Source organism: Trichomycterus rosablanca, chromosome 14 (assembly GCF_030014385.1).
Source record: "Trichomycterus rosablanca isolate fTriRos1 chromosome 14, fTriRos1.hap1, whole genome shotgun sequence".
Classification (NCBI taxonomy): domain Eukaryota; kingdom Metazoa; phylum Chordata; class Actinopteri; order Siluriformes; family Trichomycteridae; genus Trichomycterus; species Trichomycterus rosablanca.
The window spans coordinates 27620294-27642298 of NC_086001.1; the positions used below are offsets into that span (position 1 = coordinate 27620294).

Below are 22005 nucleotides of genomic sequence, written 5' to 3' on the forward strand. Positions count from 1 at the left end.
TCTGTTTCCAGATAATATACACTGAAGTTTAATTGTTTGATCATCAGGCAGGTTGTGCAATAAAAGACTCTCGTCCCTGGGTGGGCTCGAACCACCAACCTTTCGGTTAACAGCCGAACGCGCTAACCGATTGTGCCACAGAGACATGCGCACAGCCAACAGCACAGCTGTTTCATTGGACGTACACACAAATAATATATTCTCTCTCTATCCAAGCTCACTGTGGAGGCAAATTGGTGGTTAAGTGGGCGGGTCTAAACTGATGAAGGCTGAATAAATGTACCACAATACAGTATAGTTTAGATAGTTCACACATATAAGAACCCACAAAACCTCTTAGATGTGTATTAAGAAAGTCTGAACATAAGAAATGACCAGACAATGATGTCTGAAGTAGGACTAAGATCTCGGATCATTAAAATAACATGAAAAGCATTTCTGGTACAATAACGACCAAATTCAGTTTAGGAGATGCTCATTTCTGCAGATCTTCACTGTAAGTGTGCATAATCTCAAATTGTTTTTGTGCTGCCATGCAGCTGGTTGAATGGAGTTAGTGTAGAATTATGTACAAAGATCTAAAGAGAGAACAGATTAACTGGCCGGTTACCTCAGTTGGTTAGAGCGTGGTGCTAATAACGCCACGGGTTCGATCCCCGTACTGGCCACACCAACTTTAACGATTAAAGTTAGCATGGTTGAGAGAGAGTCAGGTGAGCATGTGCTGTGTATCAGGACTTTCTAACCTGAGTAATTTAATCACTGAAAGTAAGAATACTTTAATTCTGGCTTCATTTCACCTAATGAACGTGACATGACCTTTATAAATGGTTCGGACGTGACTGTGAGGTCGCTTTTTAGATCGGAGGCCTGAAAAAAGGTCTTGGCGACATGAAACCTGAAGCGCAACCCTATAGGGTCGAGTGAGGCACGACGGCGGTGTCAGATTGCCAAAAATTCAAATTTCGAGCTGGAAAGGGTGGGATTACAAAACTGGTATTAGATTACCAAACAGTCATGACAGCCTCCCAGGTCGTTTTGAGCCCAACTGATGTCATATACAACACCGCCGCGATGAGTGGGTCGCCCAGATGGCATCAGTTTGTCCCCAAGTGTCATCGTTCCCAAAGTAGGGAACTAAAGGTGCTGGGTTAGTATTTTTTTTGGATGAACCCAAGGTCGAAACCTTACCAAAACTGTACAGGAGGGTCTGCCGTGCCGAGACGCATCAAATGACACGTTCCGTTTTGAGACTTTGTTTTGGCAAAACCTTAATGTTTAGGGGTTAGGATCACCGAAATGACCCGGATAACCAAAGTGGTTTTTATCATTTTTAGGTCGAACCAAAGTACCAAACTTCACCAAACTTGTCCACGGTGATCCCCTCGCCAAGCCGCACCAAGTGACCGAAGCGTTTACCACTTGACTTAACCCTTTCAGCCAAAAAAATATCACAGTGTTAGAGCCTTACCGAAAAAATCTTTCAGAAACTGACTGTGCCATTTGGTGCAGCTTGGCGCGGTCGACCCTCCAGGACGAATCTGGTAAAGTTCAGGCTATTGGTTTGGCTTAAAAAAAACCTTTGGTAATCCGAGACGCTTTGGTAATTTTTTCCCCTAAACATGTTTTTTTTTTTATTTGAGCTAGACGAAAAAGGACCGTGTGATGTCATGCGTCTCACCACCGCGCACGCTCTGGGCCGAGTTTGGTATAGTTTGGGCTATTGGTTTGGCTTAAAACCCTAAAAAAACCCTTTGGTAATCTGAGACTCTTTGGTAATTTTTTCCCCTAAACATGGGTGAAAAGGTTCCAGAATGGAAGAAAAACCTGTTTTTCTCAACAATTCGCCATTTATTAACAACATGAACATATCACACACGAGCGCAACGGCAAAAAACACTATTTACGAGAACATTACTCACCGATACAAACCCATGAACAACACGTGGTCATGGCATATAAACATTTGCACCCGAAATGAAACATATTCTGTGATTGAGTAAAAAAAATGTAAATATTCGTAAAAAAAATCTTTTAAACTTATAACTTAAAAACCCATTATACAAAATCAACTTAAACTTGCCCCTAGGCTAAACAACAATGTACTGCTGTGGTAACAGTAAAACACCCCAAAAAACATTACACTCTAAAACGTGGCACTGGGCTCGAGGGGCATTTCCTCCTTTGTCCGAGGAAGAAGAGGACGTGAGCACCAGCATGCTCAGTGGAAAGGTGGGCTTTCCGGATTCGGTGATCGCCTTCATCGCATCCTGGCTCACCTTCACTGGAGTCCCGACATAGTTTTGTTCCGGAGAGGGCCCATACTCCAACAAGCTAAGCAGTATGATGTCCACAAATGAGCCATCAACCGCCTGGAGGTGTCTGCAGAACATCACCAGCTACAAAAGGCCACCTACACAGACAATGGAGATCGTCAACTGGCCGACGACCTTAACAGATTCTACTGCAGGTTTGAACAGCCCAGCAACGAGCTCCCATCCAACACCACTTCACACCCATCTGACTATCAGCCACCCATCCAGCCTGCCTGAAGATCTGCGAGGAAGACGTGCTGAGACTTTTTAAAAAACAGAAAGTCAAGAAGGCCCAGGGCCTGAGGACCTGTGCAGACCAGCTTGCACCTGTCTTCACTAAGATCTTCAACAGATCACTGGAGCTGTGTGTGGTTCCATCCTGTTTTAAATGCTCCACAATAATACCCATTCCCAAAAAGTCAACTACCACAGGACTAAATGACTACAGACCTGTTGCCCTGACCTCTGTGGTCATGAAGTCCTTTGAAAGACTGGTTCTCAACCACATTAAGGAAATCACGGACCCCCTGCTAGACCCCCTGCAATTTGCCTATCGGGCCAACCGGTCGGTGGACGATGCAGTGAACATGGGTCTCCACTTCATCCTTCAACACCTTGATCACCCGGGAACTTATGCAAGAATTCTTTTCCTGGACTTCAGCTCAGCCTTCAACACAATTATTCCAGCACAACTACACAGCAAACTGACTGAACTCAGCGTACCAGCCTCCACCTGCCAGTGGATAACTGACTTTCTTACTGGCAGAAAACAGCAGGTGAGGCTGGGAAAGTGTACTTCAGGGACCCGAACCATCAGCACGGGTGCCCCACAGGGTTGTGTACTCTCCCCACTGCTCTTCTCGCTGTACACAAATGACTGTACCTCCATGGACTCCTCTGTTAAAATCCTGAAGTTTGCAGATGACACTACAGTCATTGGTCTCATCCAGTGATGGCTTAGTTACCTTGAAAAAGTAATCTGATTACTGATTACTCCTTTAAAAAGTAACTTAGTTACTTTATGGATTACTTGATTTTAAAAGTAACTAAGTTATATTACAAGTTACTTTATTAGTTATATAATGCGGAATATTTCAAAGATATTCCTTTGCAATACTTTATCATTTGGCTGCCAACTTGTGTGCACTGATGAGACTTAATTGAATCCCAGAACATGCTAGTGTGAATGCATGGAAAACAAATTTTAATTTTCTTTCAAGAATATGATACAGACTGACCAACACTATTACTAAATCAGCATTGAAAATTGACTTTACTTTTAATAGCCTTCTACAATGCTTGAGCTTCTTAAAACGGAAGATTTTCTTTTAAATAGAAGTGTTATTTACCTGCTATTAAATTGTTTTCCAACAAAATCCGCCCAATTTGGCGGATAATCGCCCAATCTGGCAACACTGGAATGCGCAGAGCCAGCTGGCGCTTTTACTCGTAGCGCGCCACGAATACTACTAAATAGTACTTCTTCTGTAATGGTGTTGGTGGTTGACATTTATGTTGAGTGTATTACTGCACTGTTTTGGTGAAGAACTACTCATCTGAGGTGCGCTGCTCCTGCCTGCAGAAATGCTTCCGCAAAAAAAATTGCCGGCAAAGCGGTGGTGGGGGGGCCAGAGGGGTGGCCGAAGATTACTTTATGGTGGCCATGGCAACCATTGGCCACCCCCTGGCTCCGCCCCTGCCAAGAAGAAAGCAAAAATATCTTTTCACTAAGGAAAATGACAAAAATAGTAACGCACAGTAACTTGGATAAGTAACTTTAATCTGATTACTGGATTGGAAATAGTAACGCGTTAGATTACTCGTTACTGAAAAATGTGGTCAGATTAGAGTAACGCGTTACTAAGTAACGCGGTACTGACCATCAGTGGTCTCATTAGTGACAGTGATGAGTCTGCTTATAGACGGGTGGTTGATCAGGTTGTCCTCTGGAGCAGTCAGAACAATCTGGAGCTGAACACAGCTAAAACAGTTGAGATGACCGTGGACTTCAGGAGGAGCCCCCCAACCCTGCCAGCACTCACCATCCTAGACAGAACTGATGGCTGTGGAGTCCTACAAGTTCCTGGGCACAACGATCTCCAAGGACCTGAAGTGGGACAGCAACATCAACTCCATCATCAAGAGGGCTCAACAGAGAATGTACTTCCTGTACCAGCTGAGGAAGTTCAACCTACCCCAAGAGCTGATGGTGCAGTTCTACACAGCCATCATAGAGTCCATCGTCACCACATCCATCACAGTGTGGGGCAGCGCTGTCACAAAACATGACACCAAGAGACTGCAGCGCATCATCAAGTCTGCAAAGAGGACCATCGGTGTAAAGCTGCCCACACTGCTGGACCTGCATGCCTCCAGAACCAGGAAGCGTGCAGAGAAAATCATCACTGACCCGTCTCATCCTGGCCATCACCTGTTTCGGTGCCTTCCATCAGGCCGACGCTTCAGCCACATGAAGACCCGAACGACCAGGCTACAGAGAAGCTTTTATCCAAACTCCATTACGCTCATGAACAATTGAACACTACTGTACTGTTAATGCCCGGGACTCTTGCACATCAAAACTACCTATTTAATTTATGTAATAGCATACACAGGATTTTCACTTTTACTTCCATTTTTTATTTATATATTTTTTTCTATTTTCTATAGTTTTTATATTGCACAAAACTGCACCTTTTTTAAAACCTCAATGTAAATTGCACATGCTAAATGTTTACAATGTTTTCTATGTTTACAGGTATGAATGTGTGTGTTAGAGAGAGTGTAAGCTGTGTGAATAAGATTGTCTTTACTGTATTTTTCGTGCACTGCAAGCATCTGTGTAACCAAAAACAAATTCCTTGTATGTGTGAGCATACTTGGCCAATAAAGCCCGATTCTGATTCTGATTCTGATTCTGATATGATCATTAATCATCAAATGTCAAGAATTCTTAATATTATGAATGCTAAGTTTGCATAAATGAATAGCCTCTTACTTTAACACAAGTTTAAAATGTTGTACAAACATCGTTTTCATCTAGTGGTGCTAGAAATAAATTACAGCTTGTTGCTTGTGTACAGATTTGTGACTTTATTATTATTATTATTATTTTATTTTTATAATATATAAAAATGAGAGAGTGTTTATGGTTTTTTTGTCCCAAGTGTTTTTGTAACGTGTTGTAGACCTGCACCGGTGACTGTATTTGGTATACAGGAAAGAAAAGGCCGATTGCAGGTGAAAATGTGTTATTTGGCAACCAGCACTGTGTAAATACTGGACAGAAGACATGATGGGTTATTTTAACTTGTTGGGTTGTGCAGTTTAACACTTGTCAGAGACAACATTTGAAGACCAGGTCAATAGGACCTCCTAGTTAGAGAAAGCTCACTTGTTTGTTAGTTTAAGTTCAAAAGAGGGTGTGGCCCGTACAGGGATCAAACCCACGACCTTGGCGTTATTAGCACCACGCTCTAACCAACTGAGCTATGCGGCCTACGTAAAAAGGTAGGGCGTATACCCACATACCCGATTCATACCCGACACTGACAGCCCTTCAGTTATGGAGCTGCCACACAGAAACGATGGAGAGCTTTACTGTTGTTGAGCAGAACAGATCTTCGTGTGAGATTCATGTATTTTTCTTTTAAGAATAAATAAAAGCTGAACCTCATACTTTCCTAATACTTTTATTCTACACGGTCTAAATTTCTTTTAGTTTTCTGCCATGTGCAGTGTAAGAATTCACTAAATTACACAGCAGTTCTCTTTTTACTTATTTATTTATTTATTTTTGCCATTGACAAAATTGATTGTAAGCATTTATAAAGGTCATGCCACGTTAATTAGGTGAAATGAATCCAGAATAAAGATGGCACAAGAACAGGGTGGTAAAGCCTGAGGTAAACGTTAGCAAATCATGTGACCCATGTGTACTGTCCAATGAACTAGTTGCGCGTGTGTCTCTGTGGCACAATTGGTTAGCGTGTTCGGCTGTTAACCGAAAGGTTGGTGGTTCGAGCCCACCCAGGGACGAGTGTCTTTTATTGCACAACCTGCCTGTTGATCAAACGGATATGAGACACAACAACAATGTGTAGTCCCACAGAATAGTAACTGAAAAACATCCAGTAAACAACAGTCCTACAAGTCACCTGAGACCAGCTGTTCAAAGTGGAAGAACATCCTTTTAGTTTCCGTAGCTGTTAAATGAAGATACTCTCCCAACGTGGGGCTCGAACCCACAACCCTGAGATTAAGAGTCTCATGAGCTACTGACTGAGCTAGCCAGGCTTAAGCAGCATGTCAGATCAGACAGCTCATCGGTCAGACCATTAGCGAGATGTAGGTTTAATTCACTAACATCACGACCAGATTAAGAACTAATTCACAGTTTACAAACAAACACAATTCAGAATATAACAATAAGAACAAAATGTAAAAGTGTAAGTTAGTCGCGTCTTTCTGCTCATACTGAGTATTACTGTGGGTCACTGCATGTAGGAGACACATGGAGCGCAGTATGGTAGGTGAACTATAGGGCACTAGGACCCAGCAGCACTACAATGAACAGAGTGACAGTGGGATCTAGCGGTATTGGGACTCTTATTACAGGACGCTGTTTCTGCTGCTAGTTATTAAACTCACCTGTGGATCATTTGAGTGGAGAAAACGTGCTGAGTTCTTGTTGTGTTCTTGTTTTTTATTGAGTTTTAATTTTTAAATGTAAATAAATTATTATTACTTTTTAATCTGTATAAACGTGTACAAGTGTTTTTATTGGCAAGTTCGGGCTTATCAGGGACAGTTTAATCGTTTTCGGTACACAGAGGGAGATGTTATCTGACACGCTAGCGCAATGTGCCACCGCATCCCATTGGTTTAAATAGCATGATGCTAACTATGTTAGCTTCGTAAGCGAAATCCAATGTTATCGCTACGTAGTACATTCGAATAAGCTGCCTTATAAGTCGATGACTTATTAAAATCCTCTCTGGATTTTACTGAGGCAGCTGCCTATGTAGACAGTAAGGCAGCAAGGCAGCTCCCTAGGTTTTCGAACACACCCGTTGTCTATGCTTTAATGACGTAACATCACTATAGTTACACACCGCGTTTTAATTACAAGCCCCATTCGCCAAAATTTTATTTATCGTCTTTTTGCGCCACTTAACGGTTAATCAAGTCTTGAATCACGACTCCACACTGAGACAGCAAAGAGCAGTAAATCGCAGAAGAGAAATGATTGATTTTTTACTTCAGAAATAATGTAAGTACTGCGTTAGCACCAGTACACTACAGTACATTACCATGATTATGTATCATGATGAAATAAATTACAACATGATAAATCTGTCACATATTAATAATTACTCTAGAACAATTATGGAAAAAAGTAAAAAACAGCTTCTGAGTAAAGATTGAAATTCAACACACTTTTTTGATTTTAGATAGGTAACATACAAACAAATTAGAATAATTATAATAATAAATAAAACAATTCAAAACCAGTAAAAACATGAAACAACTACAACAACATGTAAAAACTAAACTACAGTTATTTTACAGCATGTGAACCCGAGATCGTACTGCAACCTAAACACAGCTGTATTTCATTGGTGCAGACCTCATCACTGACCTTGATGGAAGAAAGCATCTGGCTGCAGCTGTCTCAGCACCACAGCACAGCATACCAGCTCTTCATGAGCATGATTATGAAATGTTTTGTTAATAGGTTCATGTTGTTTGTTTTTACGTTTTGTTCTACAGTTCTTGATTGTCTCTTGACATTAACAGTTTATGCATTATTTAAAAGTAAAACTTTCTTAGCATAATTTTCAAATTCCAAATTTTAATTAGTTTTCAATTTTTACACTTTTTCTATTTTTAATTAAGGTTAAATTAAAAAGAAAATCCTTTATTTCTATTATTTGCCAACGCATTTTCTTTCTCACAACATACAATAATACTACAACACTTTGATTTTCAACTATTTATTTTTTCATTAGAATCTCTAAGATTTTAATAAACCTTTCCTCTCTCTCTTGCCTCCCTATCTCTCCTTTCCTCCCTCATTCTTGCTTCCTGGACTCTCCTCTCCTCTCTTTCTTGCGTCGTTCGCTCTCGCTTTTCCTCTCTCTGGTGCGCCTCTTGCTCTCTCTTCTCCTCTCGTTCTATTCTTTCCCTTTCTCTTCTTTCCTCCCTCTCCTCAGCCTCTCTCCATCTTCTCTCCTCGTTCTCTGCTGCTTCTATCTCCCTCTCATTTTCCCTTTCTTCCATCTCCCTCAGATACAGTGGGGCCAAAAAGTATTTAGTCAGCCACTGATTGTGCAGGTTCTCCTACTTAGAAAGATGAGAGAGGTCTGTAATTTTCATCATAGGTACACTTCAACTATGAGAGACAAAATGAGAAAAACAAATCCAGGAAATCACATTGTAGGATTTTTAAAGAATTTATTTGTAAATTATGGTGGAAAATAAGTATTTGGTCACCCACAAACAAGCAAGATTTCTGGCTCTCACAGACCTGTAACTTCTTCTTTAAGAAGCTCTTCTGTCCTCCACTCGTTACCTGTATTAATGGCACCTGTTTGACCTCGTTATCTGTATAAAAGACACCTGTCCACAGCCTCAAACAGTCAGACTCCAAACTCAACCATGGCCAAGACCAAAGAGCTGTCGAAGGACACCAGGAAGAAAATTGTAGACCTGCACCAGGCTGGGAAGAGTGAATCTACAATAGGCAAGCAGGTTGGTGTGAATAAATCAACTGTAGGAGCAATTGTAAGAAAATGGAAGACATACAAGACCATTGATAATCTCCCTTGGGGTCAAGATCTCATCCCGTGGGGTCAAAATGATCATGAGAACGGTGAGCAAAAATCCCAGAACTACACGGAGGGACCTGATGAATGACCTGCAGAGAGCTGGGACCAAAGTAACAAAGGCTACCATCAGTAACACACTACGCCGAGAGGGACTCAAATCCTGCAGTGCCAGGTGTGTCCCCCTGCTTAAGCCAGTACATGTCCAGGCCCATCTGAAGTTTGCCAGAGAGCATATGGATGATCCAGAAGAGGATTGGGAGAATATCATGTGGTCAGATGAAACCAAAATGGAACTTTTTGGTAAAAACTCAACTCGTCGTGTTTGGAGGCTGAGCTGCATCCCAAGAACACCATACCTACTGTGAAGCATGGGGGTGGAAACATTATGCTTTGGGGCTGTTTTTCTGCAAAGGGGACAAGACGACTGATCCGTGTTAAGGGAAGAATGAACGGGGCCATGTATCGTGAGATTTTAAGCCAAAAACTCCTTCCATCAGTGAGAGCATTGAAGATGAAATGTGGCTGGGTCTTCCAGCATGACAATGATCCCAAACACACCGCTCGGGCAACGAAGGAGTGGCTCCGTAAAAAGCATTTCAAGGTGCTGGAGTGGCCTAGCCAGTCTCCAGACCTCAACCCCATAGAAAATTTGTGGTGTCTGTGTTGCCCAGCGACAGCCCCAAAACATCACTGCTGTAGAGGAGATCTGCATGGGGGAATGGGCCAAAATACCAGCTACAGTGTGTGCAAACCTGGTGAAGAATTACAGGAAACGTTTGACCTCTGTCATTGCCAACAAAGGTTATGTTACAAAGTATTGAGTTGAACTTTTGTTATTGACCAAATACTTATTTTCCACTATAATTTACAAAAAAATTCTTTAAAAATCCTACAATGTGATTTCCTGGATTTTTTTTCTCATTTTGTCTCTCATAGTTGAAGTTTACCTATGATGAAAATTACAGACCTCTCTCATCTTTCTAAGTAAGAGAACTTGCACAATCAGTGGCTGACTAAATACTTTTTGGCCCCACTGTAATTATAAACTGACTTCACCATTCAACAGTTCATGGGGCCACAGTGTCACAAAGTCTTGTGTGTCGCAAAGTGTAGATCAACTTTCCATTTTGAAGAATGGATGTTTTTGTTATGCCAAACCAATTCTCAACATGACAGTTCATGTCTCTTGTTTGACCTGAAGTAAGGTCATCATCTGTTCTTTTATCCCCTAGCATTGTCCCACTTCACAGATGAAAGATTCCAAAATTATTGTCCAAAAGAACTTTCAGGACAATGACAGGCATTGTCTTCATCATTGTCTTTTATATCCACTGTGGTTTTAACTTCTTCTTTGCATCATCTCAGACTTCTGGCTTGTCATCATCTGTATAATACCCAAGGAGTTGTGATCTTTCCTTGAGTGTAAGGTCCTTGAGAATTTCAAGACAGCTGCTTTGCCAACAAAACAGTACTGAAGTGCCTAAAACTCTCACAGCCTTCCTCCAAAACAAGAGTGTTCTGCAGTCTGGTAAAATATAGGTGGAGAAATCTTTAAGTCCACGGTCAATATTCTACTGTGCAATAACAGAAACAACTGCCTTGATAATATGAGCAGAGTGAAGATGCAAAATTGTAAATGACTTTATTTCTGCCCATGACTTGCACTTCTTGGCAGTGCATATGTTTTAACCAGGTATACATCAATGTGCTCTCTGTTAAATACCAAAATACCAGCCTGCATCAAAGCTCAGCTGTAATCAGTCTCCACATTATGAACTCTGAGGCTGGTATACCTGGACAATTTAAGCACCAACTGTTTTAAAAATGTTAGTGGGGGAGTTGATAGAGGAGAAGCATCTCGATCTTTTCCAGGTAAGGTAAGGGAGTAATACAGGATTCTTCAATTTTGTTTAGGTATTGTAGGCGCCACACCTCCTGTTGCATCTAAGTACAGTAGTACAGGTGTACAAGATGCTAATCCCTGTTTCTGTGTAACCCAGTGTACTGAACAAACTGGTCTCACTCATTCATAACTTGCAGTGTGAGGTACAATTCCATCAGAATGTTGTCATGTATCTGGATGGATTTTCTTAATTCTGTGGCAATTGTTTTCATGAGGTTTTTATTTACACCATCTCTTCAATTGGTGGTGTTCTTGGTTGTCTGTGGTACTCCTGGCTAACTCCATGAACTTCATGTTCTCCCAATTTTTCCTCTGCGTCTGTTGCTTGCTGGAGTAAACCATGTCTCTGATTTTAGATGACGAATCGGTCCATGATGGAGAGCAGTCACTGTGATGTGTGTCCGAAGTGGGTTGGGCTTATTTTGTATTGTAAATAAATACAGAGCGTTGCAGGATGTAAATTTGTAAACGGTATGTCCTCTCCTCTCAGGTAGGGACCATGCTTTATTCTGCTGCCTGTAAGACATATACAGTATGTTGGTATGTAAAATAAAGTGCACATGAGGGATTTCACTTTTTAAACTGGTTTGGCTCAAACAAATCCATAATGTGTCTCTCTGTTTGAGGTTAAATCTTCAGATGGTTCTTCTAGGTCTTTAATGGATACTATATTTACCTCGTTCGTTATTTCCAAAGATATCCACACTCAATCTTCAGACCATATATCAGAACTGTAGGTCTGCTCTTCCAGCTCCATTTCCTTTGTAGGACTTTGGCATCGTTCTAATAAGACAGACAACAGACAGATGGACAAAAACAGTTATTATTATAATATTAACAGTTATTATTATTTATATTATATTATTATTAGCAGCATGTTTTACACACTACACTGAAAAAATGAACTTAGTAAATTGTACATAATAATGAAAGTAAGCTGCTTAAAGTGTAATAGAAATTATTATGTTGGGTCATATGGTCAAAACTGCACATGTGCACGAACAACTTTGACGTGCACGAGAATTTGAATATCTGAGATACTTCATCACCTTACAATAAAAAAACATGGTAAGATATTACATATTATCTATTATTTGACATTATTAACACACCTCTAACATCTGAATGGCATTTATGTACATAAATATAGTTTGTTAAGTAAAAAGTTAAGGTTAAAGGAGAACTTAATTTTTGATGGTTAGCTAGGTAGCTAAACGGCTTAACGCTTTTAGGGCTAGACTGGACAAGAGGGGGCGGACACACAGAGATGTTTAACAAAAAGATACTCAATAGTAACAAAAGAAAAGCCTAATATACACAAAACCAAACACAAACACACGACCTATGCTGACTGCTAAGCTAAGTACTAAACTAAACACACATGAACTAAGCTAAAGGCTAAACTAAATGTTAATGCTAATCTAAACATGAACTAGACTTCTAGGAATGAACAAACTGGAACAAACTGGAGCAAACTGGAGCAAACTGGAGCAAACTGGAGCAAACTGGAGCAAACTGGAGCAAACTGGACCAAACTGGACCAAACTGGACCAACCTGACAAACCAAACCGCTGTGAGAGAGCCAATTCAACATAGTCTCCAGTGACTGTTCCCCAGCTGCCTTCTTAAATGTTCTCAGCTCAGACCAGGTACAGCTGTGTCTAATTAGCTGGAGATCAATCACAAAAGGGGTGTGGCACCTAAACACTGAACATGCTCTGGGAGTACAGAGGTGCAGAATCAGTGACATAGACAAGTTATAATAATAATGATTAAATTCACTAAAGCTGATCGCATAGATTTAATTACACATGTTAATCTGCATGTTAGTAGGAATATAGGGCCGGTTAGCTCAGTTGGTTAGAGCGGGGTGCTAATAACGCCAAGGTCGTGAGTTTGATCCCTGTATGGGCCACACCCTCTTTAATGATTAAAGGTAACATGGTTGAGAGAGAGTCAGGTGAGCATGTGCTGTGTGTCAGGACTTTCTAACCTGAGTAATTTAATCACTGAAAGTAAGAATACCACCCTGTTCTTCTGCCATCTTTAATTCTGGCTTCATTTCACCTAATGAACGTGGCATGATCTTTATAAATGCTTACAATCAATTTTGTCAATAGCAAAGATAAATAAATAAATAAATTAAAAGAGAACTGCTGTGTAATTTAGTGAATTATTGTACTGCACATGGCAGAAGACTAAAAGAAATTTAGAGCGTGTAGAATAAAAGTATTAGGAAAGTATGAGGTTAAAAGCATCAGCTTTTATTTATTCTTAAAAGAAAAATACATGAACCTCAGTCATCTCACACGAAGATCTGTTCTGCTCAACAACAGTAAAGCTCTCCATCGTTTCTGTGTGGCAGCTCCATAACTGAAGATCTGTCAGTGTAGAATCTGGTATGTGGGTATATGCCCTGCCCTTGGACATCGGCTAGTTAGCTCAGTTGGTTAGAGCGTGGTGCTAGTAACGCCAAGGTCTGGGGTTCGATCCCCGTACAGGCCACACCCACTTTTGGACTTAAACTAACAAACAAGTGATCCTTCTCTAACTAGCAGGTACTATTGACCTGGGCTTCAAACGTTGTCTCTGACAAGTGTGAGATCTTTTTAATGCCCCTCTCATTCAAGTCAGAAACATGCCATTATTTCAATTTGCCAAACGTAATTAACCTTCTGTAAACGTTAGCAAGTCATGTGACTCGTGTGTCCAATGAAAAAGCTGTGTCTGTGTCTCTGTGGCGCAATTGGTTAGCGCGTTCGGCGCGTTGACCGAAAAGTTGGTGGTTCGAGCCCACCCAGGGACGAGTCTTTTATTGCACAACCTGCCTGTTGATCAAACGGATGTGAGACACAACAACAATGTGTAGTCACACAGAATAGTGGAAATAAGTTACTGAAAACATCCAGTAAACAACAGTCCTACAAGCACAAATATCCACCTGATAAGTCACCGGAGACCGACTGTCCAAAGTGGAAAAACGTCCTTTTGGTTTCAGTAGATGTTAAATGAAGATACTCATCCAACATGGGGCTCGAACCAACGACCCTGAGACTAAGATTCTCATGCTCTACCGACTGAGCTAGCCGGGCTTAAGCAGCAGGTCAGAACAGACAGCTCATCGGTCAGATCATCAGAGAGATGTAGGTTTAATTCACTAACATCACGACCAGATTAAGAACTAATTCACAGTTTACAAACAAACAAAATTCAGAATAAGTAACAGAAACAGACACAGACTTACTGTCGCTGTATTGTATTGTATTATAGTGTTAAATTGTAGCCTATTTTATTGAGATTATGCTTTAATGCTGTATTTTCTTAAATGTATTTAATCCAGCACAATGATTAAACTGCACAACCCAACAAGTTAAAATAAGCCATCATGTGTTCTGTCCAATATTTACAGTGCTGGTTGCCAAATAACACTTTTTCACCAACATTCGGCCTTTTCTTTCCTGTGTACCAAAAACAGTCGCCATCGCAGGTGTACAAGACATTACAAAAACACTTGGGACACTTTATTATTTTTAATCTTGTCGGTGTTACGCTGATTTGAAACTAAAATAAATAAAATAAAACTTAAAATTAAAAAGCACGTGTTTAGGTTCATTCATCATCTTAACACATATTACAAACTAATCAAGCTCGTTACATTTTCGACATTGTTCATGTAAACAAAAATCTCAAGTGGAAGCACAAGATTCATTTATTTATAGACGGTGCTATTTATGGTTTTACACTTAAAAACATGAACAGTTAAAAAATAACAACAAACACGACAACAACAATTTAATAATAATGTCACAAATCTGTACCCAAGCAACAAGCTGTAATTTATCTAGCAGCACTAGATGGGAACGATCTCTGTACAACATTTAGAACTTCACTTTAAAAGTCAGTTCAGTGTGTTTTACTGTAGTAAGAATAGCTCCATATGTTTTGTACGTAGTGTTTATGGTATTTAAGCTGGATGGATAGATGGAAGTTAACATGTAATCTAAGGTGACTCTTAAGTTTATTAGCTGCTGTTGGCTTATAAAGTTTTACTGAACAAACTGGCTCGTATTTTGGCACTGATATACCTTCCTGAATGGTGATCTGCTTGGTTGACACAACTAGCACAAGTAATCGTGGTCTACACCCCACAAGCGCTCTGTTGTACTGCACATGCGCTGAACGCTACCATCCTGAAACTGAAACTGCTAATGTTTCTAAACTTGAAACTTGCCATTTGCTGAGTAAATAAAGCCAAAAAGAGAAATACACACACACACACACACACACACACACACACACACACACAACTTCAGACTTTAACATCTCAGATCCCACTGAGATTTGAACTCGGACCGCTGGATTCCAGAGTGCTAACCAATAACACCATGGAACCATCTCACTGCAAAACTAAATGGCGTAAAGATTCATCATTTGCTGAGTAAATAAAGCAAAAAAGAAAAATATACACACACACACACAACTTCAGACTTTACTTTTACATCTCAGATTTTTTAAACTTACGTGACTGATATAATTCTGAGGTAATTTAGAAGTTTTAGGCAGTAAATAAAAGTAATTTTAGTTAAACATTGCCACCCAAGTATCAAAATAATAAACTATTCCACTGTTGGAAAACTGCACTGAGTGAAGTTTAGGACCCAGTTGGCCGGTAGATGGCGCTGTAAACAATGATTTGCCTTTTGGTGTTACAATTTGGTATAGAGCAGTCACATGTGGAACACTATTCTCTACTCAGCATTGATAACAGTGTTTTTACCTCAATAAAGCCAGGTTCCACCGAGATTTGAACTCAGATCACTGACACCACAAGAACTAAACGTAATGATTCACCATTTGCTGATTAAATAAATAATAATAATAATAATAATAATACATTTTATTTATATAGCGCTTTTCAAGATACTCAAAGACGCTTTACATAAGACAAATAATCAAAACAAATACGTACATACACCATACAAATCATAGTACAAAATCAAAATAGTACATCAACATCAAGAATAATTAAGATAAAAACAAAGAGAGCAGCATAAAGTCAAAATACACAACTTCAGACTTTACTTTTACATCTCAAGTGATTTAAACTTATGTGATTGATATAATTGACTGAAATTAGTTGACAAAACTGAGGTAATTTAGAAGTTTTAAACACTAAATAAAAGTAATTTTAGTTAAACATTGCCACCCAAGTATCAAAATCACAACAAAACCTTCCACTGTTGGAAAATTGCATTAAGTTCAGGATGCAGTTGGCCCGTCCCTCCTTCTCACTCTGAAGCAGATGATTTGATGTTTGTGCACCTGTTCAGGAGATCACAAGACACTAATGATCACACAGAAGTCACTTGATTTTAATACTGTTTGGTTTTTTAAATGAGATCCAACAAGCTCATGGTAAGGTGTCCAGATAATTTTTGCCACATAGTGTATCATTACTATTGCTAAGGAGTTAATATGTGTGTCTACATCACTTTATGGATCTATACGTGTCTAACATACGTATCTATTATATTAATATTCATAAGCATACACACACACACACACAATACACACACATGCTTCCACATTCACTTGTTTTTGCTGTATGTGTTATGTAGATAATTATTTAGGTGATTTGATGTATTTTTGACATTTTATTATTATTTAATTGAAGCTTTTTACAAGTTTAGGGGTTTTGTGTTTTGCTTCACTGTATGTATGGTGCATCATTAAACTGTTATACATTATTTGATTCTATTTTGTATTAGATGAGATGGTTTGTCTCTGTATTTTTAAATGACAGCTAACGATATAGTGATCCGACTCTTTTAAGTATTTTGTATAACATATAAAATGTTGACTTCATCAAAAAGAATCGACTCTCTCAGCTTCCAACTGCTCATTGCTGAGTACTATCAACTTAGTGAATCGACTCTTTCGAGTCTAGTTCACACATATAAGAACACACAAAACCTCTTAGATGTGTATTACAGTTTTTTTCAACTGCTTACACACTAAATATTTGCTTGTCACACAACGTTCTAAACATGTCCTTCAAACACCATAACCCCACACCAAATCTGCAAAACCACACACTAATTCTCAGTGTCTGACTCAGTTTTCAATTTCCTAAAACACATCTTGCAAAACTCCACACACAATTTTCTACCTAATACACAAAAATCAAACAGGAAGTAACTTGATTTCCTTTTTCAAACACAACCTATCAAAATGCCACACTAAATCACCAGTGCTTCACTCTTACTCCTCACATGTGCAAACACTCGTTACTTTATTGAACACCAAAGAATCATTAGCATAGGTCACATATTGACATAGGTCAAGATGTCTGTTTTGAACAATGAAAGACAACGCAGAGAGAGCCAGGAGAGTTGGAGGTAGAGGCAGACCACAAGGAGTTCGGGTTTGAGGAGGAGGAGTTGGAAGGAGAGGAAGGGGAGGAAGAGGAGGAAGAGGACGAGAGTGACAGGGAAGAGGACGAGGGCAAAGAAGGGAAGCAAAGAGAGCGATTGAGGAATTTTTCTCCACATGGCGCTGGCGATATGATCGTCGTCCCTGTGCCCGCATTCCACTTCTCCAGGCAATAGAGGAAGCATGTGGCGACATTGACGCTGCCTCTATTCGGATGGATGCGCCGTGCAAGAAGGTTCTTTCCTCTGTGTTTAGCAAGAGAGGACATAGCATGCGACGTGGATGAAGTACTGTGGCCAGACCCAGTCCGGAGGAGAGATGAAGCCTAGACACAGACCCAACCCCTACCCTCCCCCCAACCAACACACACACACACACACACAATTAATTTTTTGGTAAAAAATAAAATTATTTGTTTGAAATTAGCTTTTTCATAGATGTTTGGTTTCTGTCCAACTACATGTGGTGGTTGGATTTTTTTCTTCTTATGTGCTGTACAAACATTGTATTTAGAGCAGCAAATGATTTGGAAAAAATAAATATTTTTGGTTTCAATACTGCTTCTGTGTGTTGTGAGTATATTCCACCTTCTCTCTGCACGTTTGTATGGAAATAAACGTAGAATCCCATGAAAGACAGAAGAGCTTTAGGTTTTAAACATCAGTGTGTACATGATGTATCCAAAATGTCATATTATGACAAAAGTGTTTGCAATGTGAGGTCAATGCTTGCTTTTGAAATGTGTTTATGACATTTTGAATGTTGTGTGTCATTTTGCTTGAGATTTGAGGCATTTTGCATTTTGCGTGAGCAATTGTGGGTTTTGTGTGTAGAGTTTTGAAAAATAGACACAGAATTTTTAAAATATATGTAAACAGTTGTTAAAAACTGTAAGAAAGTCTGAACATAAGAAATTACTAGAAAGCGATGTTTGAAATAGGACTGAGATCTCGGATCATTAAAATAACAAGAAACTGGTGCATTTCTGGTGCAATAACAACCAAATTCAGTTTAGGAGCCGCTCATTTCTGCAGATCTTCACTGAAAGTGTGCAGAATCTCAAATGGTTTTTGTGCTGCCATGCAGCTGGTTGAATGGGGGTTATTGTAGAATTATGTACAAAGATCTAAAGAGAAAACAGGTTAACTGGCCGGTTAGCTCAGTTGGTTAGAGCGTGGTGCTAATAACGCCAAGGTCGCGGGTTCGATCCCCGTACGGGCCACACCCACTTTTGGACTTAAACTAACAAACAAGTGATCCTTCTCTAACTAGCAGGTCCTATTGACCTGGGCTTCAAACGTTGTTATTCTGGTAGGACAATAAAAGCAATATACTACTTTTTTATTCAATGTATTTAACTACATAGTGTTGTGCAACATTACATGTGTACTTAATACTTTTGTATTTTAATACTTGCAAATTTGAATACTTGCATACTTTAATACTTGCTTACTATAAAACTTTGCATTAATATATATTGAGCTGCTGTAATAAATGATTCATTTAATTTTATCTGTAATGCTAATGATGGGCCAAACTATCTTTAGGCTTTGGGGTTGTTGAGGCTAAATATTCATGATTGTTGTAATGTTGCTACACAGTCACATTAGAAATCTCTTTTAAAACTAATGTTTGATATTGCAGGGTCTGATGAAGACACTAAAAATCTTATCCGGTGGAGAGTGGCCAACCAGGCTCTCTTCACTGGAAAACAGAATGCAGCGGTTCGAGGGTTTGAGTAAGTAACTGTTTGTTTGACGTAACAAAATTTGTGTTACTTCATATGCATAATATTAATTACAAAGGGTGGTATAAAGACAAGTTTTAGTATTTAAGTTTTGCTAACTTTTTCAAAGCATTAAAAACTTTTAATGACTAAACTTTTTTTGAAGCAGTGTATGCTATATACATTAATAACTGTTATGTGCATTATATTGTAGAGCCTTTGTGTTGGAGAACCAAATGCAGGGGAAGGTGACTCCCACTTATGTGAAGAAGAAGTGGGAGAACCTCAAACAAAAATACAAAGTAGGCTTCATTTGTTGGTAAGATCTTCAGTAAAATATCAGAAAAGATTTGTAATACAAGTTAAGGTCCTTGTACTGTGTTTATGAATCTTGTAGGAACTTAAGTGTCCACCTACTGGGGTAAGTACAGAGGGTGGTGAAGCAACAGCAGCATCCTGGAAATGGTACCCGGATATGGATGAGGCAATAGGTGGGAGACCATCAATTAGCCCAGCGATCCTTATTTCCTCATCTGGCCAGGATGCTGCTGAAGCTTCACCATCCTCGAGAAGCATGGAAACCCCAGCCAAAAAGAGACGAGGAGAGAAAGATTTAGTTACATACAGTGGGATCAAGAAGTATTTAGTCAGCCACTGATTGTGCAAGTTCTCCTACTTAGAAAGATGAGAGAGGTCTGTAATTTTCATCATAGGTACACTTCAACTATGAGAGACAAAATGAGAAAAAAAAATTTCAGGAAATCACATTGTAGGATTTTTAAATAATTTATTTGTAAATTATGGTGGAAAATAAGTATTTGATCAATAACAAAAGTTCAACTCAATACTTTGTAACATAACCTTTGTTGGCAATGACAGAGGTCAAACGTTTCTTGTAAGTCTTCACCAGGTTTGCACACACTGTAGCTGGTATTTTGGCCCATTCCTCCATGCAGATCTCCTCTAGAGCAGTGATGTTTTGGGGCTGTCGCTGGGCAACACGGACTCCACAAATTTTCTATGGGGTTGAGGTCTGGAGACTGGCTAGGCCACTCCAGGACCTTGAAATGCTTTTTACGGAGCCACTCCTTCGTTGCCCGAGCGGTGTGTTTGAGATCATTGTCATGCTGGAAGACCCAGCCACGTTCCATCTTCAATGCTCTCACTGATGGAAGGAGGTTTTGGCTTAAAATCTCACGATACATGGCCCCGTTCATTCTTCCCTTAACACGGATCAGTCGTCTTGTTCCCTTTGCAGAAAAACAGCCCCAAAGCATGATGTTTCCACCCCCATGCTTCACAGTAGGTATGGTGTTCTTGGGATGCAACTCAGCCTCCAAACACGACGAGTTGAGTTTTTACCAAAAAGTTCCATTTTGGTTTCATCTGACCACATGATATTCTCCCAATCCTCTTCTGGATCATCCATATGCTCTCTGGCAAACTTCAGACGGGCCTGGACATGTACTGGCTTAAGCAGGGGGACACGCCTGGCACTGCAGGATTTGAGTCCCTCTCGCCGTAGTGTGTTACTGATGGTAGCCTTTGTTACTTTGGTCCCAGCTCTCTGCAGGTCATTCATAAGGTCCCTCCGTGTAGTTCTGGGATTTTTGCTCACCGTTCTCATGATCATTTTGACCCCACGGGATGAAATCTTGACCCCAAGGGAGATTATCAATGGTCTTGTATGTCTTCCATTTTCTTACAATTGCTCCTACAGTTGATTTATTCACACCAACCTGCTTGCCTATTGTAGATTCACTCTTCCCAGCCTGGTGCAGGTCTACAATTTTCTTCCTGGTGTCCTTCGACAGCTCTTTGGTCTTGGCCATGGTTGAGTTTGGAGTCTGACTGTTTGAGGCTGTGGACAGGTGTCTTTTATACAGATAACGAGGTCAAACAGGTGCCATTAATACAGGTAACGAGTGGAGGACAGAAGAGCTTCTTAAAAAAGAAGTTACAGGTCCGTGAGAGCCAGAAATCTTGCTTGTTTGTGGGTGACCAAATACTTATTTTCCACCATAATTTACAAATAAATTCTTTAAAAATCCTACAATGTGATTTCCTGGATTTGTTTTTCTCATTTTGTCTCTCATAGTTGAAGTGTACCTATGATGAAAATTACAGACCTCTCTCATCTTTCTAAGTAGGAGAACCTGCACAATCAGTGGCTGACTAAATACTTTTTGGCCCCACTGTATCTGAGGGAGATGGAAGAAAGGGAAAATGAGAGGGAGATAGAAGCAGCAGAGAACGAGGAGAGAAGATGGAGAGAGGCTGAGGAGAGGGAGGAAAGAAGAGAAAGGGAAAGAATAGAACGAGAGGAGAAGAGAGAGCAAGAGGCGCGCCAGAGAGAGGAAAAGCGAGAGCGAGCGACGCGAGAGAGAGGAGAGGAGAGTCCAGGAAGCAAGAATGAGGGAGGAAAGGAGAGATAGGGAGGCAAGAGAGAGAGGAAAGGTTTATTAAAATCTTAGAGATTCTAATGAACAAAATAAATAGTTGAAAATCAAAAAGTGTTGTAGTATTATTTTATGTTGTGTGAAAGAAAATGCGTTGGCAAATAATGGAAATAAAGGATTTTCTTTTTAATTTAACCTTAATTAAAAATAGAAAAAGTGTAAAAATTGAAAACTAATTAAAATTTGGAATTTGAAAATTATGCTAAGAAAGTTTTACTTTTAAATAATGCATAAACTGTTAATGTCAAGAGACAATCAAGAACTGTAGAACAAAACGTAAAAACAAACAACATGAACCTATTAACAAAACATTTCATAATCATGCTCATGAAGAGCTGGT

The 22005-nt window shown here is 39.7% G+C and overlaps 1 protein-coding gene and 4 non-coding genes across 5 annotated transcripts in view; 3 read left to right on the forward strand and 2 right to left on the reverse strand.

Moving 5' to 3' along the window:
- LOC134326266 (zinc finger protein 271-like) overlaps positions 1–22005 on the reverse strand; it is a gene marked incomplete at its 5' end in the record, with an annotated part of 96691 nt that overhangs the window by 70910 nt on the left and 3776 nt on the right. The window lies entirely within an intron of this gene.
- On the reverse strand, positions 72–145 carry trnan-guu (transfer RNA asparagine (anticodon GUU)). The gene has a single exon. It is a non-coding gene; the product is annotated as a tRNA-Asn (tRNA).
- Positions 6280–6353, forward strand: trnan-guu (transfer RNA asparagine (anticodon GUU)). The gene has a single exon. It is a non-coding gene; the product is annotated as a tRNA-Asn (tRNA).
- On the forward strand, positions 13480–13553 carry trnat-agu (transfer RNA threonine (anticodon AGU)). The gene has a single exon. It is a non-coding gene; the product is annotated as a tRNA-Thr (tRNA).
- trnai-aau (transfer RNA isoleucine (anticodon AAU)) lies at positions 18629–18702 on the forward strand. Its single transcript has one exon. It is a non-coding gene; the product is annotated as a tRNA-Ile (tRNA).